Source organism: Lissotriton helveticus, chromosome 11 (genome assembly GCF_964261635.1).
Source record: "Lissotriton helveticus chromosome 11, aLisHel1.1, whole genome shotgun sequence".
Classification (NCBI taxonomy): Eukaryota; Metazoa; Chordata; class Amphibia; order Caudata; family Salamandridae; genus Lissotriton; species Lissotriton helveticus.
In genome coordinates this window covers 27665739-27682281 of record NC_136072.1, presented here as the reverse complement: position 1 = coordinate 27682281, position 16543 = coordinate 27665739, and the positions used below count along the sequence as shown (strand labels likewise).

The following is a 16543-nucleotide window of genomic DNA, read 5'->3' as shown; positions in this document are numbered from 1 at the left end:
TCGCCAGTGGGACATGGGACTCTCAGCAGCATCTGCCTGCTTGATGCCAACAACCATGGTGGCCAGAGCCATGACAATGTCCCCCACAGGGGCATTTACTTCGAAACATTTAAACACCAGGGGCCTCATTTATGAAAAGTGACGCATCACTGCGTCAAAACAGCGATGCGTCACGTTTCACTGCGCCCTCCTTGCGACACCAATGATGCGTCATATTTACAATATGACGCATCATGGTGCAAGGAGTTACAGATACATCAGTATTTCTGACGTATCTGTGTGGCACAAAAGTGACGCTTTGCTGGGATGTGTCACAAAAGTGATGCAACTCCAGCAATGTGTCCTTTCACATGGGGCAAGCCCCATCTGAAAGGGCCTGCGTCAGTCTTACGCCTGCTGTGAGGCAGACGTTAGATTTTGATGCATTTGCACCCGAGAAGTGGTGCAGTAAAATCTTATAGATTTCACTGCGTCACTTCTACGAGGCTTACTTGTGTCAGAACCCCCACCCTGCATACATTATACCTGGCGCAGGTATAATGTGGCGCAGGAGTTTACAGAGCGACGCATCTCCCTAGATGCATCACTTTGTAAATATGGTGCAACAAGGCGCATTTTTTACGCCACTGGTGAGTCACAAAAAGTGACGCACCAGCGGTGTAAAAGTGACGCATGGCCTCATAAATGAGGCCCTAGACTACTTTAACTTGACTAGATTTATTGTTGACAGCCAGTGGAGGGAAGAAAGCCGATCCCTGATGCTTCCATACCTGCCTTGTCTTAAGACTAATGTGATTGCCATGTTTTGAATGAAGTGCAGGCTTTAAATCAGCCCCTTGGGTAATCCTCCATGTATTGTACTGGCATAGTCCAGTTTTTAATTGATGACTGAACCTACAATTGGTTTAAGTAGTTCTGTTATATCTTGTGTGTTTATCTGTGTATCTTCCCTGTTGCTTTGACCCTTGCTGTTCAGGCAGTGTGAGTGTGCTGCGTGGAATGTTGGATGGTGGTGGTCAATGGAATGCTGGGGTGCCCGTGAGGTGACAGATGTCAGCTGGAGTATGGGTTGACCAGCAGGGAGGCTTTTCCTGGTGGGGCTGCTCTTTCTAGGGGCAACCCTGGACCAAGCTATGGATGTACTTATCTGCAGGGAAGACGAATAAATTATCATCTAAACCTACACCTCAGCTGCCTGTCTTTTGTTACAACAGGTTAATTGTCTAGACAGGGCACTATTTGTTTTAAATGCTGCAGACACCACAGGCTGCACTGACCACCTTCCCTATACGTGCCACAAAGTTCAGACTTTCAACTCATACTACCTCAGATTCCTTGATGGCTTCCTAAAGGTGGTGGGAAGACCAAACTGTTCAGAGGTAGGTGAATCTTACTTCAAACCTGTATCTTGATCTTACGTGAGAAACCTCCTATTATGCCTCACCGAGGGCCTCATTTATGAGGCCTTCCGTCAATTTTGCGCTTCCGATGCGTCACTTTTTGCGATGCATCGGCGGCGTAAAACATGTCTCCTGTTGCGCACTATTTACAAAGTGACGCATCTAAGCAGATGTGTCACTTTGTAAACCCCTGCGTTACATTATACCTGCGTCAGGTATAATGTATGCGGGGTGGGTGTTCCCCCCGCAAAAAGCCTCGTAAAAGTGACACAGTGGTGAAATCTGTGAGATTTCACTGCATCATTTCTAGGACGCTGTTGCGTCAAAACCTTGTGCCTGCCTCACAGCAGGCGTAAGACTGATGCAGGCCCTTGTGAAAGGACGCATTGCGTGAGTTGCATCACTTTTGTGACACACTCCAGTAATGCGTCACTTTTGCGCTTACAGATACGTCAGAAATACTGACGTATCTGTAACTCCTTGCGACACGATGCGTCATACATTAAATATGACGCATAAGGTATGTTGCAAGGAGTGCGCACTGGGATGTGACGCATCGCTGCTTTCACGCAGTGATGCATAATTTCTCATAAATGAGCACCTGAGTTCCAGTCCACTGGTCTTCATCCAGCGATTTCTGCTATTCAGTCCTTTTCTAAGTTCGACAAAGTTACGATCAGTAACTTATGTGCGCATATATACCGGCGTACCTTCTGCATAGGAGTGGTACCGCAGTCCTTGAACCCTGATGATTGAAGACAGCGGTTTGATAAATATGTGAAAGAGAACTGAGAAAGAAGGGAAGCCGCGGGCACTCTGCGTTCCAGCCTTGCTTCACTTCAGAAGACTTGAAAATGCAGAGTTTGGCTCATCGTGTGCGACCAAATCTGAGGGATTGAAGCCAACCCGTTGCCAAGTCCGACACAGCAGCTCCCACCACAACATCTGGAGCAGCAGGCCACTGCATGAGAGGCACCAACAGATGCCGCAAGATGTGGAGTGGCATCCTGCCCACAACTGCAACAGCAAGAAGATCACTGCTCCCTGCACACCTTGTTCCAGCCTGAATTCTGAGTGATACGCAACCAGCTGCGGATGAGAACCTTCAAGTCAAGGTTCCGCCTTCGCTTCTATAACTTTTGGAATCCAAGGAAAGCCTCAAAGAGAACGATAGTTCTGCAAAACCTGGATCTAGTGATCACTTTTTAATCAGTGTGGACTTCCTTAGAATACCAGGTACCTCTTCTGCACGTTAGGTGTGATTTAGTATCTTTCAGATGCCTTGTGCTGTAACAGAAGCCATTCTATTGGCTACCAGTCCAGGTGAGGGATGATGGAGGAGTGTGGCTCAATGGTTAGAGCGGCAGACCCTGATGGACCAGGGTTCAATTCCCACCTCGGCGGTTCTTGGGCTCAGTGTCCTCGGACCTGTTAATTCTCACCTCGGTGCCTATTCTAATCATGGGTCCCACTCTGCAACTCCAAGACAATAGCTTGCTTAATCTACACAACGGCCCCAACAGCGCTGGGATGCCTGGCTCCCCCTTGGGGGTGCCCAGGAGTGGGCACTTCACAGGGAAAGGCCAGGAAGGGTTCCTCAGCGGTATTCGTACGAGCGCCAAGAGGCCTCCGGGTAGTCGTGCGCTATACAAGTACCTCTACATTTACATTTACACGTAGCTGGTTGCTTTAATTCAATCTCAGCAATTTCTACTTTCTTGAAATGGAAGTCATCATTGGGACCACCATCAACATTGCACCGTTTTGTACAATCTCTGTTTTTTCATCTCCATGTTCTTTAGACACACAACACCACTGAGCTGATTACTGATAGGCTGTTGAATATTAGCAAATGTTTATAGGAAAATGTATTGAACACTTCTGCTTTCTGAGCAGATGGAAGAGGACAGAGCAGGAGATTTTATGGTCTAGATATGGTCAGCAATATGTAAGAATGTTACTTTAGTTTAATAGCTGCAACTTCAGTTTCATTGCACAGGTTTTATCTATTCCCTCAAATATAGCTTTCTTCTAATTCTGCAGCTCAATTATTACCTAACAAGTGCCACTTTTTTATGTAATAAATGTAGCTTTCTTCTAAACTTTCAGCTGAGTTTTTAGCTAGTTGCTGTCCTCTGTGAGTTTAGATTTCCGCCACCTTGTTTACATTCCAAAAATCAGCTGAACTGTAAAGGCTGCAGAAATCTACAAATCATATTCTAGGTTTCACTTTGTGGCGCTACCCCGTAAAAAAAAAAGTGAAATCCACCACTAGCCATAGAATGGGGACCCTTGTAGCCTCTGGGGTACAGAAGAGGCTGCCATCCTTGGGGGTTTAAAGAGGGGGGGGGATCACTGGCCCTCATCTCTTTGTGGAGGTTTAATATGCTGGAATCTCAAAATATGTGCATATATTTTTATTATTATTGTTATGATTTTTGTTGTTAGTATTATTATTATTGGAAATAATAATAATAATAATAATAATAATAATAATAATAATAATAATAATAATAACAATAATAATAATGAGAATAATACTATTAACCCGTTGACCGCGGCGCGAATTCAGCTGCGGTACGGGCATTTTAATCAGTGGGCGGGGTTTGGACGGCCCCCTGGACGTACCCCGTACACGCCCTCTGTCACGGGCCGTCCTCAGCATGGAAGGGTTAATAATAATAGTAATAATAAAAATATTAATATAGTAATCGTAGTAATTATAACAGTATAACAGTAATAGTAATTATAGTAATCATAATAATAGCAATAGCTATAGCAATATTAATAAAAATAATCATAATCATATTAGTAATAATATTAATACTAATAAGAATAATAGTAATAGAAAAGGTAATAATAATAGTAAGAACAAAAATAGTTATAATAATAATCATAAGCATAATGATAATATTATTAATAATAACAAGCACACTCATCATAATGCTAATAATAATAATAATAATTATGACAACCATCGTAATATTAATAATGATCATCATCATCATAATGAGGACGATAATAATAATAATAATCATAGTAATATTAATAATAATAATAGTAATAATAATCATGGTAATAATAATAATAGTAATTATAATAATCACAGTAATAATAATACTAATAATACTAATAATAGTAATAATAATATTAATACCACTAATAATAATAATACTCATAGTAATAATAATAGTAATAGTTATAATAATAATAATCATTATTATTACTATTATAATACGTATCATCATATCATTATAATAAGCATAATAATAACAGCAACAACAAAATAAATGATCATCATGTCACATGAAGGATCTAAACAGCAGTGCCAGGGCACATGATTATCACAGAGTCTGAAGCACATCCACCACACAACAGATTTAAAGTGAGCAACAATGCAGAATCTACAAAGCAATCATTACAAAACTCAAGAAATCTCATCACTATCAACCAACCTGTGTCCTCTGATGGAGCCCTCCTCCTCTCCTACCCTGCCTCTCAGCAGCGTTTGATACTGTGGGGCGCCATCTTCTACTCCAACGACTCAACACCACAGGAGCTCATGTGGTGAGGACGTACCATAGAACAGGTATACCTTGCAGACACAACACAACACCTTCCATTTCTGTCCGCGCCATTCTTGTAAAGGGTGGAGGTCTCCCAAGGCTTAATGATCATCTGCTCTTATTAAATGTATATCTGTCTGCACTTTCCAAGCTTTAGTATCTATATGCTTACCCCTTACAACTGAAATTAGAACATCTAGATTATCCTCAAACTTGAAAAACAGCAGACCCAGGGAAACCTAGGCTTTCAGAATATCTGCAGGTATCAGAGTCCTCGATGCTATAAAATCACCTGAAATTAAATCCCTCAAGAGCTGAGGGCCTGTGGACCCCATATAACCCCTCTGACTTCACCATGGCCTGCCCTAAGCCCCTAACCCTAAACCCAAGCGACAAAAAAAAATCTGGGTATAAATACACACTCTAAATTGTCACTCCAAGGTCCAGTCAATAGTGTGACAAAAAGCCCTTTCAACACCATGGGAGTATTATGCAGTGGCGGCCCCTCCGTTAAGGTGGAGGTGCGTCGGCCCACTGCTCTCTGAGCAGTCCAAAAAGGAAAAAAAATGATAATAACACAATGTTATCATTTTTTTTTTCAGTGCTGAGCGGGGCTGTGCTATCCTGAATGACAGCTGCAGCCAGCAGGGAGGAGGAGTGCTGGGCTCCATAAGTGCGCATGAAGGTTTGGCCGGCCATCTTAGGACGGCCAACCCGTCATGCGCACTTAGCATTTCTCCACCCTCGGGCATAGTCTGAGCGACAAACCAGTCCAATCAGACCAATCCATGCTTGAAATTCTATTACAAGCATGACAGCAGCTTTGTGATTGGCTTAGGGGAGTCCGAGAGCCTGTGTGCTGTTGGGAGTCAGGCACAGAAGAGGACGGAGGAGATTCAGTAACCCTATACCGGCAAGTGATCTTTTATTTTTCTGCACCCCTCCCCTCCCTCCCCACTGCCCCAACACTGCTGGTCACCAGCAGCCTCTGCTGGCATAGTAATGTATCCTTCTGTACTTGGGCTACTCCTAAAGGCTCACAATGTGACCAGGTGAACGACCTTTCCAATGGGATCACATAGTGTTTAGTCGACAAAATTCAAAAATCCAAAATGTTGTGACATCATCACTCTTGTCCTGAGGACTCTGCACCGGCAGCCTTTCGGAAGAAGAATCTCTTCATCTCTTTCCAAGCGCTCTGCGTTGCCCATTGGGGAACCCTTATCCCAGGAAACTTGAATCAAGAATGACCTGCTTCATAGTCACCCCTTTCAGAGAAATGACTTCTTGAATAAAAAAAAACATGCAAACTATGGAACACCCTACCAAGAAAGAACAGATAATCATCAGCAACCTCAAATTCTGAAGAGCACCAAAAACCTGGCTTTTTGTCCACATCATGTGGCTCAAGGCGCATACTGGATTCAGGAGGGTCAGTGGCAGTGATCCTCCTGGATCTCAGTGCAGCCTTCGACACAGTTAACCATCGTGTCCTTCTCCACCGACTCACGGCAGCAGGGATCACCGGGACGGCACTCAGCTGGATAGAATCCTTCCTCACCGGACGCACGTTCCAGGTATGGGACGGCAATTACCACTCATCCACCCTCCCCCTCACAAGCGGGGTCCCTCAGGGATCTTCCCTGAGCCCGACGCTTTTTAATGCATATATGGCCCCTCTTGAAGACGTGGTGACACCATTTGACATAAAAATGGTAAGCTACGCTGATGACACTCAACTGGTCGTCTCCTTATCCCAACTAGTCGACCACCCAGAGAACCTGGCCAACTGTCTCACACAAATCCACAGCTGGATGAGTGATTCATCATTAAAATTAAATGGGTCTAAGACGGAAGTGATGCTCCTGGGAAAACAATGGGCGACCATCCCCCCAACAGTCTGGCCTGACGTGTACGGAGAAATCCATTCTCCGAAGCGTGAAATCAAAACCCTTGGAGTGTGGCTAGAACCTGAGCTCACCATGAAGACGCAAGCGGCCAAAACTGCGGGTACCTGTTTTGGGCTCATGCGTACTACCCGTAAGATTCTCCCCTTATTACCACCTGCTTCCAGGAAACTCCTTATCCAGGGACTAGTGTTGTCCCGTCTGGATTATAGCAATATGGTCTACCTCGGAGCCCCAGAGGCCACATTGACGAGACTGCAGCGGACACAGAACGCTGCGGCACGTCTGCTCATGAACCTTCCCTCGAGAGTGTCAGCAAAACCAGCCCTCAAGGCCCTGCACTGGCTCCCTGTGCGCCAAAGGGTGGAATTCAAAGCCATGTGCACGACACACAAACTAATCAACGGATCTGGCCCTGCGATCCTCAGCAGCTTGGTCACCCCCTACAAAGCATCCAGATCCCTCCGTTCGGAGAATGAGCACTTAGCCAACATCCCCAAATCCAAAAGGACACGCACAGGAGGACGACGATTCTCGGTTCAAGCGGCCATGGGATGGAACTCCCTCCCACGCACCCTCAGACTGGAATCCAGTTACCTGGTTTTTCGCAAAAAACTGAAAACGCACCTATTCCCGAAATAAATGTCCCTCCTCCCTTCCCTTCCCTCAATGGATATCAGCCTTTTTACAGCGCGGGGATGCCCTTGGGTCACCAGGCGCTATACAAATCGCTAAATAAATAAATAAATAATAAACTCACCATGAGTCTATAGATTCTCAGGTCTTTAGACTCCATAAGATTAAGTTACTATGAGCTGAGGAAACCCTGTCACTTTGGATGAAAATCTGGATTGCCCTACCAGGTGGCTCAGCCCAGTGGGTCTGGCCATGGTTGCTGCTTGTCAAACCCGCTAAACCGCCACCTCAAGTCCTTCAAATGAACTGATGGAAAAGCCCTCATTGCACCAACAACAGGGGTGGGCTCTTGGGTTTTGTCCTCACTGACCCTGCTGATCACATCAATGTCCTCACCTTTCACTTCCACTTACAACACAGTTCATGCAAAGATGGCGGGTAGTTGCATGCGATCCCACTCTCTCCACAGCAGCTCATGCGTACGCACCCTACCACTCGGCTCAAATATCACACAACGCATCAAAGTAGTCCCATTTAGTACAAACTACAAACAACACCTGTTCAACCATGCACTCAAAGGCGCCAAGAGTAGTATGAAGCTGTATATAAACAACACAAAGGGCCAGATTCACAAAGGTAACTTATGCGTAGTAAAGTTATGAGTGTGGAGTCTGTGCACGGCACACTCTCGGCAGTGAGCCGTAAGAAAATTCCACCCGAGCGCAGCGACTCCACCCCGAGTGCAGCGACTCCACCCCGAGTGCAGCGACTCCACCCCGAGTGCAGAGACTACGCACTTGTAACTTGACTACACATAAGTCACCTTTGTGAATTAGGCCCATAGATAGTAGCATCCCACTAGACAACCCATAAAGTCTGCCAAGGTGTAGGAAAAAGCTGTAACAATACCATGCAATAAAACACAGTACAATGTTTATTTATAGCACAGTGACAGATTCCATACAGAGGACACTATTAAACCAAATAGCCTACTTTAGAAGTGTCTCACATTGAAAATGTATTTGCAACAAATTAAAATCTGTGTGTTGGTGTGGTGATTTACACAGCACATATGGAGCTTCTGTTCCATCAGTAGACAATCAGAAGGCCTCCTGCATCCGGGTGAGCAGGATGTTGAGTTTTGCAGATTTGATCAGGGGTCCTAGGGTGGTGTGACCCTATGCTACAGGGAATAAAATACATTCTCTCAATCAAAAAAAGGGTCTCAAAAGATAATTCAGAGTTCCTTAACCTTATAAAGGAACTTGCGTTGTTCCTCTGTACGGTCCTTAAACACTATAGTGTCCAGTGACCAAGGGACAGTATGGGATACAAGTGAAGTAAAATAAGCTTTATTCGATTTATATAAATCATAAAAGCACAAAACGCATATTTCCATTATAGAGCATTAAAAAAGAAAACAGTAAGGGATTCTTTAACCCATGTGCTACCTAACAGACCAGCTCAGTGATAACAGAAAACCCAAAATATGGGGACCAGGGAGCCCAGTGCGTGGGGGAGCACAGCTGCAAAAGCAGGTGATTCAGTTGCCTATGCGGCACCAGCAGTCACAACAACACACAACAACTGGGGAAAACAGCACTTACAAACTTACAAAAAGAGTTGAAGAAATGATGTGTCAGGCTTGATTAATATTAGCAAACAAACATATTTGCACAAACTTTCTTGGGATGTTGCCATCAACACCAGAGCCTCGGGTCTAAAACGAAAATCACTTTAATCAATTTTATATGTAACTAGCTTACCCGTCGCGCATTGCTGCAATCTCAGAAGAAAGGAAACTTGTTATGATAACATTCAATTTAAATTGGGTCATTTTTATTGAAACTCATTCTATTTTAATATGGAAAACATTTCGAAGTGTCGTTTTAATTCTATTTATTTATTCGAGTGCTTGTGGATACACGATATTTTTTTTGCCAACTGGTGCGTACACGAATAAATCAGGAGGTTTTCCGACGCGTAAGCTGGCCACATACAGTTGTCCATGTGAGAAGCACGGATTCTCCAAATCTAGTCCACACACTTGCAGCGATTGTCCTTGTGCTTTGTTGATGGGCATTGCAAAAGCGCGTCGCACCGGAAACTGTAAACGTTTATCAGCATTCGAAAGATTATGCCCTGGGGAGCCGATATTTAAAAATAATTTATGCCAGAAACCATCGCGGGAGTGTACTCAACAACTTCCCAAAGTTTCATGACAATCAGATGAATGGTATAGTAATGCATAAAGGACAAACAGACAGACAGACAGACATACATTCGTTTTTATATATATAGATTGCGTATGACCCAGCAACTGTTCAGTCGAGATGGATATTCAACTTTCAAACGGGTTGTTTTCCTTGGGGATATTTAAGAATCTGCAGAGTCAAATTGAAGTGAAGGTGCTCAGAATCTTGGACATGAGCAACAATTCTTCTCTAGAAAGCATTAACAAACTTTCTAGACAGCATTATAATGGGATAATTGCCCAAAAACCAGTTATGGATCCAAAGAGTAAGGTAAAAGTCCCAAGAGAGGGTGATGAAGGAACACCTCAATGAGAATTCCTTAGTGGTGCAATAAGTTGCTTTCCTGAAGCATTAGGGGATTAGGACACATGTAACGTTTATGTTTAAAAAACTAGAACTAATAAAAAATGAATGACGTCGCCTAATTTACTTCAAAGCCATGTTGTCTGACAGACTTTGTGGTGTAATATTATAATGAGTATATTGAAAAGAGGTTAAGATCAAAGGGGGAAAATGCTGTGAGAATCACACTCTGATTGGCTGGGTACGCATTATTATATTAGACTTTAGTTGTGGAAAGGAGGCCAATTTTGACAGTTAGTGCCTTCTTTATAAGTGAGCTGAATGGCCAGAAAAGTCTAAAGCTTAGATGGCATGTCCCAAATGCTAAGAACTTACAAAGGCATGGAATTTTACTAAGTTATCTGGGAGATATGGGAACATGAGTATTGCTGTTGCATGTAATTCTGCAAAAGACACAAAATTGATGGACGGATGTAGGTAATTCTGCATCATCTTTATAGCACAAACCTAGCTAGAGATCATCGGAGCACCAGACAGCATCCCTGGGCACTCATTTATAACGAGGGCAGGAAGCAACTTGACTTCTATTATGTAGGGTGGTTGTGCACCTTAAAGAGATGGATCTTCCTTTTATTTCTGACTTGTAGAAAGTCAGAGCCAGTCTGATGTCGCTGGGGATGTCACAGACCATTGGTGTAGGGATGGTCTCCTTTCTGGTCTATCTTAACTAGATGTCTTTGTCTTGAGTCTGGTGATGTCCTGCCTCCTTCTAAGGCTCTGACTGCCTGAGAGGATGCTCTTCCCACATGAGCAGGGTGCTGTATCTGAATGGCTTGTAGATGGTGCAGCTGGACATGAAGGTGATGTGGGCTCCGGGGAGCTAATGTGGTTCCTGCAGGGTTTGGGCAACACGATGGAAGTTCTCCTGGCCCTTTATGAGGCTTGTGGAAGGATGGAGGATCCATTCAAGGACGTCATCGTGATATCGGTGAGGCTGTTGAGAAGAACGTTGCCTCTATCCTGGTGGAAGGAGACCGGGCGTGCACTGTACTTATGAAGCAGGCTGGGAAGGGTTTCTCTTTTTCAGGATGCATAGTTGGCACCATTCTTTCATTCAGGATAGACAGCTGGCACCTTTCTATGTTCGGGATAGACAGCTGGCACCTTTCTATGTTCGGGATAGACAGCTGGCACCTTTCTATGTTCGGGATAGACAGCTGGCACCTTTCTATGTTCGGGATAGACAGCTGGCACCTTTCTATGTTCGGGATAGACAGCTGGCACCTTTCTATGTTCGGGATAGACAGCTGGCACCTCTCTATGTTCGGGATAGACAGCTGGCACCTCTCTATGTTCGGGATAGACAGCTGGCACCTCTCTATGTTCGGGATAGACAGCTGGCACCTCTCTATGTTCGGGATAGACAGCTGGCACCTCTCTATGTTCGGGATAGACAGCTGGCACCTCTCTATGTTCGGGATAGACAGCTGGCACCTCTCTATGTTCGGGATAGACAGCTGGCACCTTTCTATGTTCGGGATAGACAGCTTGCACCTTTCTATGTTCAGGATAGACAGCTGGCACCTTTCTATGTTCGGGATAGACAGCTTGCACCTTTCTATGTTCGGGATAGACAGCTGGCACCTTTCTATGTTCAGGATAGACAGCTGGCTCAGGATAGACAGCTGGCACCTCTCTATGTTCGGGATAGACAGCTGGCACCTCTCTATGTTCGGGATAGACAGCTGGCACCTCTCTATGTTCGGGATAGACAGCTGGCACCTTTCTATGTTCGGGATAGACAGCTGGCACCTTTCTATGTTCGGGATAGACAGCTGGCACCTCTCTATGTTCGGGATAGACAGCTGGCACCTCTCTATGTTCGGGATAGACAGCTGGCACCTCTCTATGTTCGGGATAGACAGCTGGCACCTCTCTATGTTCGGGATAGACAGCTGGCACCTTTCTATGTTCAGGATAGACAGCTGGCTCAGGATAGACAGCTGGCACCTTTCTATGTTCAGGATAGACAGCTGGCTCAGGATAGACAGCTGGCACCTTTCTATGTTCAGGATAGACAGCTGGCACCTTTCTATGTTCAGGATAGACAGCTGGCACCTTTCTATGTTCGGGATAGACAGCTGGCACCTTTCTATGTTCGGGATAGACAGCTGGCACCTTTCTATGTTCGGGATAGACAGCTGGCACCTTTCTCTTTTCAGGGCACAGCTGGCACCTTTCTATGTTCGGGATAGACAGCTGGCACCTCTCTATGTTCAGGATAGACAGCTGGCACCTCTCTATGTTCGGGATAGACAGCTGGCACCTCTCTATGTTCGGGATAGACAGCTGGCACCTCTCTATGTTCGGGATAGACAGCTGGCACCTCTCTATGTTCAGGATAGACAGCTGGCACCTCTCTATGTTCGGGATAGACAGCTGGCACCTCTCTATGTTCGGGATAGACAGCTGGCACCTTTCTATGTTCGGGATAGACAGCTGGCACCTTTCTATGTTCAGGATAGACAGCTGGCACCTTTCTATGTTCAGGATAGACAGCTGGCACCTTTCTATGTTCGGGATAGACAGCTGGCACCTTTCTATGTTCGGGATAGACAGCTGGCACCTTTCTATGTTCGGGATAGACAGCTGGCACCTTTCTATGTTCGGGATAGACAGCTGGCACCTTTCTATGTTCGGGATAGACAGCTGGCACCTTTCTATGTTCAGGATAGACAGCTGGCACCTTTCTATGTTCAGGATAGACAGCTGGCACCTTTCTATGTTCAGGATAGACAGCTGGCACCTTTCTCTGTTCAGGATAAACAGATGACACCTTTCTCTTTTCAGGGCACAGCTGGCACCTTTCTCATATTCAGGATGCAAGCCGGCACCTTTCTCTTTTCAGGGCACAGCTGGCACCTTTCTCATATGCAGGATGCAAGCCGGCACCTTTCTCTTTTCAGGGCACAGCTGGCACCTTTCTCATATGCAGGATGCAAGCCGGCACCTTTCTCTTTTCAATATATAATAGAAGGGGGTTCCCCAATGGGATTTTTGGTTGTTGGCAGGAAAATTGGGGGAAATTACAACAAAATAGAAAACAACACACCCTGCCAATACAGATATCAAGGGTCCCAATAGGGATCCACAAAGTTATGTATGGGGTGACATCAACAAAACATCTGAGCCATAGACTTTACTGTTATTTTAGAGACATAGTCATTTTATTACTATTTGTATAGGTTTGTTTCCCAAGTTAATGGTTTTTGTGAAACACATTTCATATATATACATTTTTCAAAAATGATAAAACAGAAAACAACAGGTGAATGTATAGGAAAATTAGATAAAATACATACACAAGTTCCTCACACTCCCGTACACACAGGGACAACTCACACACAATCCAGAGTTCACTAATTCATTCGCTTTCTCATTCATTCATGCAGTGACATACAGGGGGACCCTTGATATCTGTATTGGCAGGGTGTGTTGTTTCTATTTTGTTGTACCTTTCTCTTTTCAGGATAGAACGGTGGCACCTTTCTCTTTTCAGGATAGAACGGTGGCACCTTTCTCTTTTCAGGATAGAACGGTGGCACCTTTCTCTTTTCAGGATAGAACGGTGGCATCTTTCTCTTTTCAGAATGAACCAATGGCACCTTTCTCTCTTCAGGATGTGCAGCTGGCACAATTATATTTTCATGGTACACCAGTGGCACCTTTCTCTTTTCAGGATAGACTGCTGGCCCCTTTCTCCTTTCAGAATTGACAGCTGGTACCTTTTTTCCCAGGATGGACCACTGGCCCCCTTTTTTTCAGGTTGCACAACTGGCACCTTTCTTTTTTCAGGGTAGACCGCTGGCACCTTTCTCGCTTCAGGATGCACATCTGGCACCTTTCTCTTTTCAGAATGGACAGCTGGTAACTTTATTTCCCAGGATGGTCCACTGGCCCATTTTTTCAGGTTGCACTTCTGGCACCTTTCTTCAGGATGCACATCTGGCACCTTTCTCTCTTCAGGATGCACATCTGGCACCTTTCTCTCTTCAGGGTGTATAGCTGGAACATTTCTCTCTTCAGGATGCACATCTGGCACATTTCTCTCTTCTGGATGCACATCTGGCACCTTTCTTTTTTCAGAGTGGACCAGTTGCACCTTTCTCTTTAGGATGTACATCTGGCACCTTTTTCTCGTCAGGATGGACAGCTGGCACCTTTGTCTCTTCAGGGTGCATATCTGGCACCTTTCTCTCCCAGGATGCACAGCTGGCACACCTCTCTCTGTAGAATGCACATCTGGCACAATTCTCTCTTCAGAATGGACAGGTGGTAACTTTATTCCCCAGGATGGTCCACTGGCCCATTTTTTCAGGATGCACATCTGGCACCTTTCTCTCTTCAGGATGTATAGCTGGAACATTTCTCTCTTCAGGATGCACATCTGGCACATTTCTCTCTTCTGGGTGCACAGCTGGAACCTTTCTTCAGGATGCACATCTAGCACCTTTCTCTCTTTTCAGCATGCTTAGGAGGCACCTTTCTCTCTTCGGTATGCACTTCTGGCACATATCTTTCTTCAGGATGCACATCTGGCACCTTTCTCTCTTCAGGGTGCACAGCTGGCACCTTTCTCTTTACCGCATGCACAGCTGGCACCTTTCTCTCTTCAGGATGCACATCTGGCACCTTTCTCTCTTCAGGATGTATAGCTGGAACATGTCTCTCTTCTGGATGCACATCTGGCACCTTTCTTTTTTCAGAGTGGACCAGTGGCACCTTTCTCTTTAGGATGTACATCTGGCACCTTTTTGTCAGGGTGCACATCTGGCACCTTTCTCTCTTCAGGATGGACAGCTGGCACCTTTCTCTCTTCAGGATGGACAGCTGGCACCGTTGTCTCTTCAGGGTGCATATCTGGCACCTTTCTCTCTCAGGATGCACAGCGGGCACACCTCTCTCTGTAGAATGCACATCTGGCACAATTCTCTCTACAGTATTCACAGCTGCCACATTTCTCTCTTCCAGATGCACAGCTGGCACCTTTCTCTCTTCTGGATGCACAGCTGGCACCTTTCTTTTTTCAGGGTAGACCGGTGGCTGCTTTCTCTTTAGATGTACATCTGGCACCTTTCTCTCTTCAGGATGCATATCTGGCACCTTTCTCTCTTCAGGATGCACATCTGGCACCTTTCTTCAGGATGCATATCTGGCACCTTTCTTCAGGATGCACATCTGGCACCTTTCTTCAGGATGCTGATCTGGCACCTTTCTTCAGGATGCACATCTGGCACCTTTCTCTCTTTTCAGCATGCATAGGCGGCACCTTTCTCTCTTCAGGATGCACATCTGGCACATTTCTCTCTTCAGGATGCACATCTGGCACATGTCTTTCTTCAGGATGAACATCTGGCACCTTTCTCTCTCCAGGATGCACATCTGGCACCTTTCTGTCTTCAGGGTGCACAGCTGGCACCTTTCTGGCTTCAGGGTACACAGCTGGCACCTTTCTCTTTACAGCATGCACAGCTGGCACCTTTCCCTTTTCAGGAGGCACATCTGGCACAGCTGGCACCATGCTGTCTGTATTTCTTAGTGATGTGTTCTGTGAAGGGGAGGTCTGTATTCAGGGTGGTAGTAAGGTCCTGGTTTATAGAGTGGTGGCCGGGTTACTCTGTAACAAACATGACGGATATTCCGTCTACCTAATTACACGTGTATTATATCTTGTAACACATAAAATAAGGTAAACGGTTATCCATCACATTTGACACGTCCACCAACCTCTAACTCGGGCATCGAGCCATTTTGTGTTTTCTGTCCGCTGGGGGTCACTTTGCCTAGATTGATGCCAGCTTCCAAGGTGCCTGGCGCTGGTGTCAAGAAGGATAATTCATATGTCTTTATCAGTTGGCCAGAGCCAGGGGCATAACAAGGGCCCCGTAGCCCGAGCGGGGGTGGAGGGGGCACACTGTTCATCTCTACGGAGGCCCCCTCTGCTGGCCATCCGCAAACAAATAAAACATTCAGAAGCAGAAAGGCAGTTAGAGAATGGGTAATGGTGACCCCCTAACCTTACCTTGGGTGGGGGGGGGGCTGAGGTTTTGTTACGCCACTGGCTAAAGCTTCAGGTAGGGACTATCGGCAGGTTCTTATAGATGTCTGTTCAGATGACGGGGCAAACACGACCTACGCACCCTCACCACCTCTTCCCAACCTCACTCTCTGACATTCACGTGGTGCCTGCTTTCACGTCACAAAAACTGAGACTGTCATGATATACATTGCCATTTACAAAGTCATTCTATATTTTATGTGCATTTTAAGCCCAGGTTTAGGTTTGTGTTAGAATTGGGGGTTTGCATTTGTGCACCGGTTGCCAGTGAGTCCCAGAGGCGCTCATTTTAGTGAACCGGGCCTTTTTTGATCCTGAAAATCTGCTTTTTGACAGGCCATTACTGTTGTGTAAACAG

At 45.4% G+C, this 16543-nt stretch overlaps 1 protein-coding gene across 1 annotated transcript in view; it reads right to left on the bottom strand.

Moving 5' to 3' along the window:
* MASP1 (MBL associated serine protease 1) overlaps positions 1-16543 on the bottom strand; it is a 459649-nt gene that overhangs the window by 225311 nt on the left and 217795 nt on the right. The window lies entirely within an intron of this gene.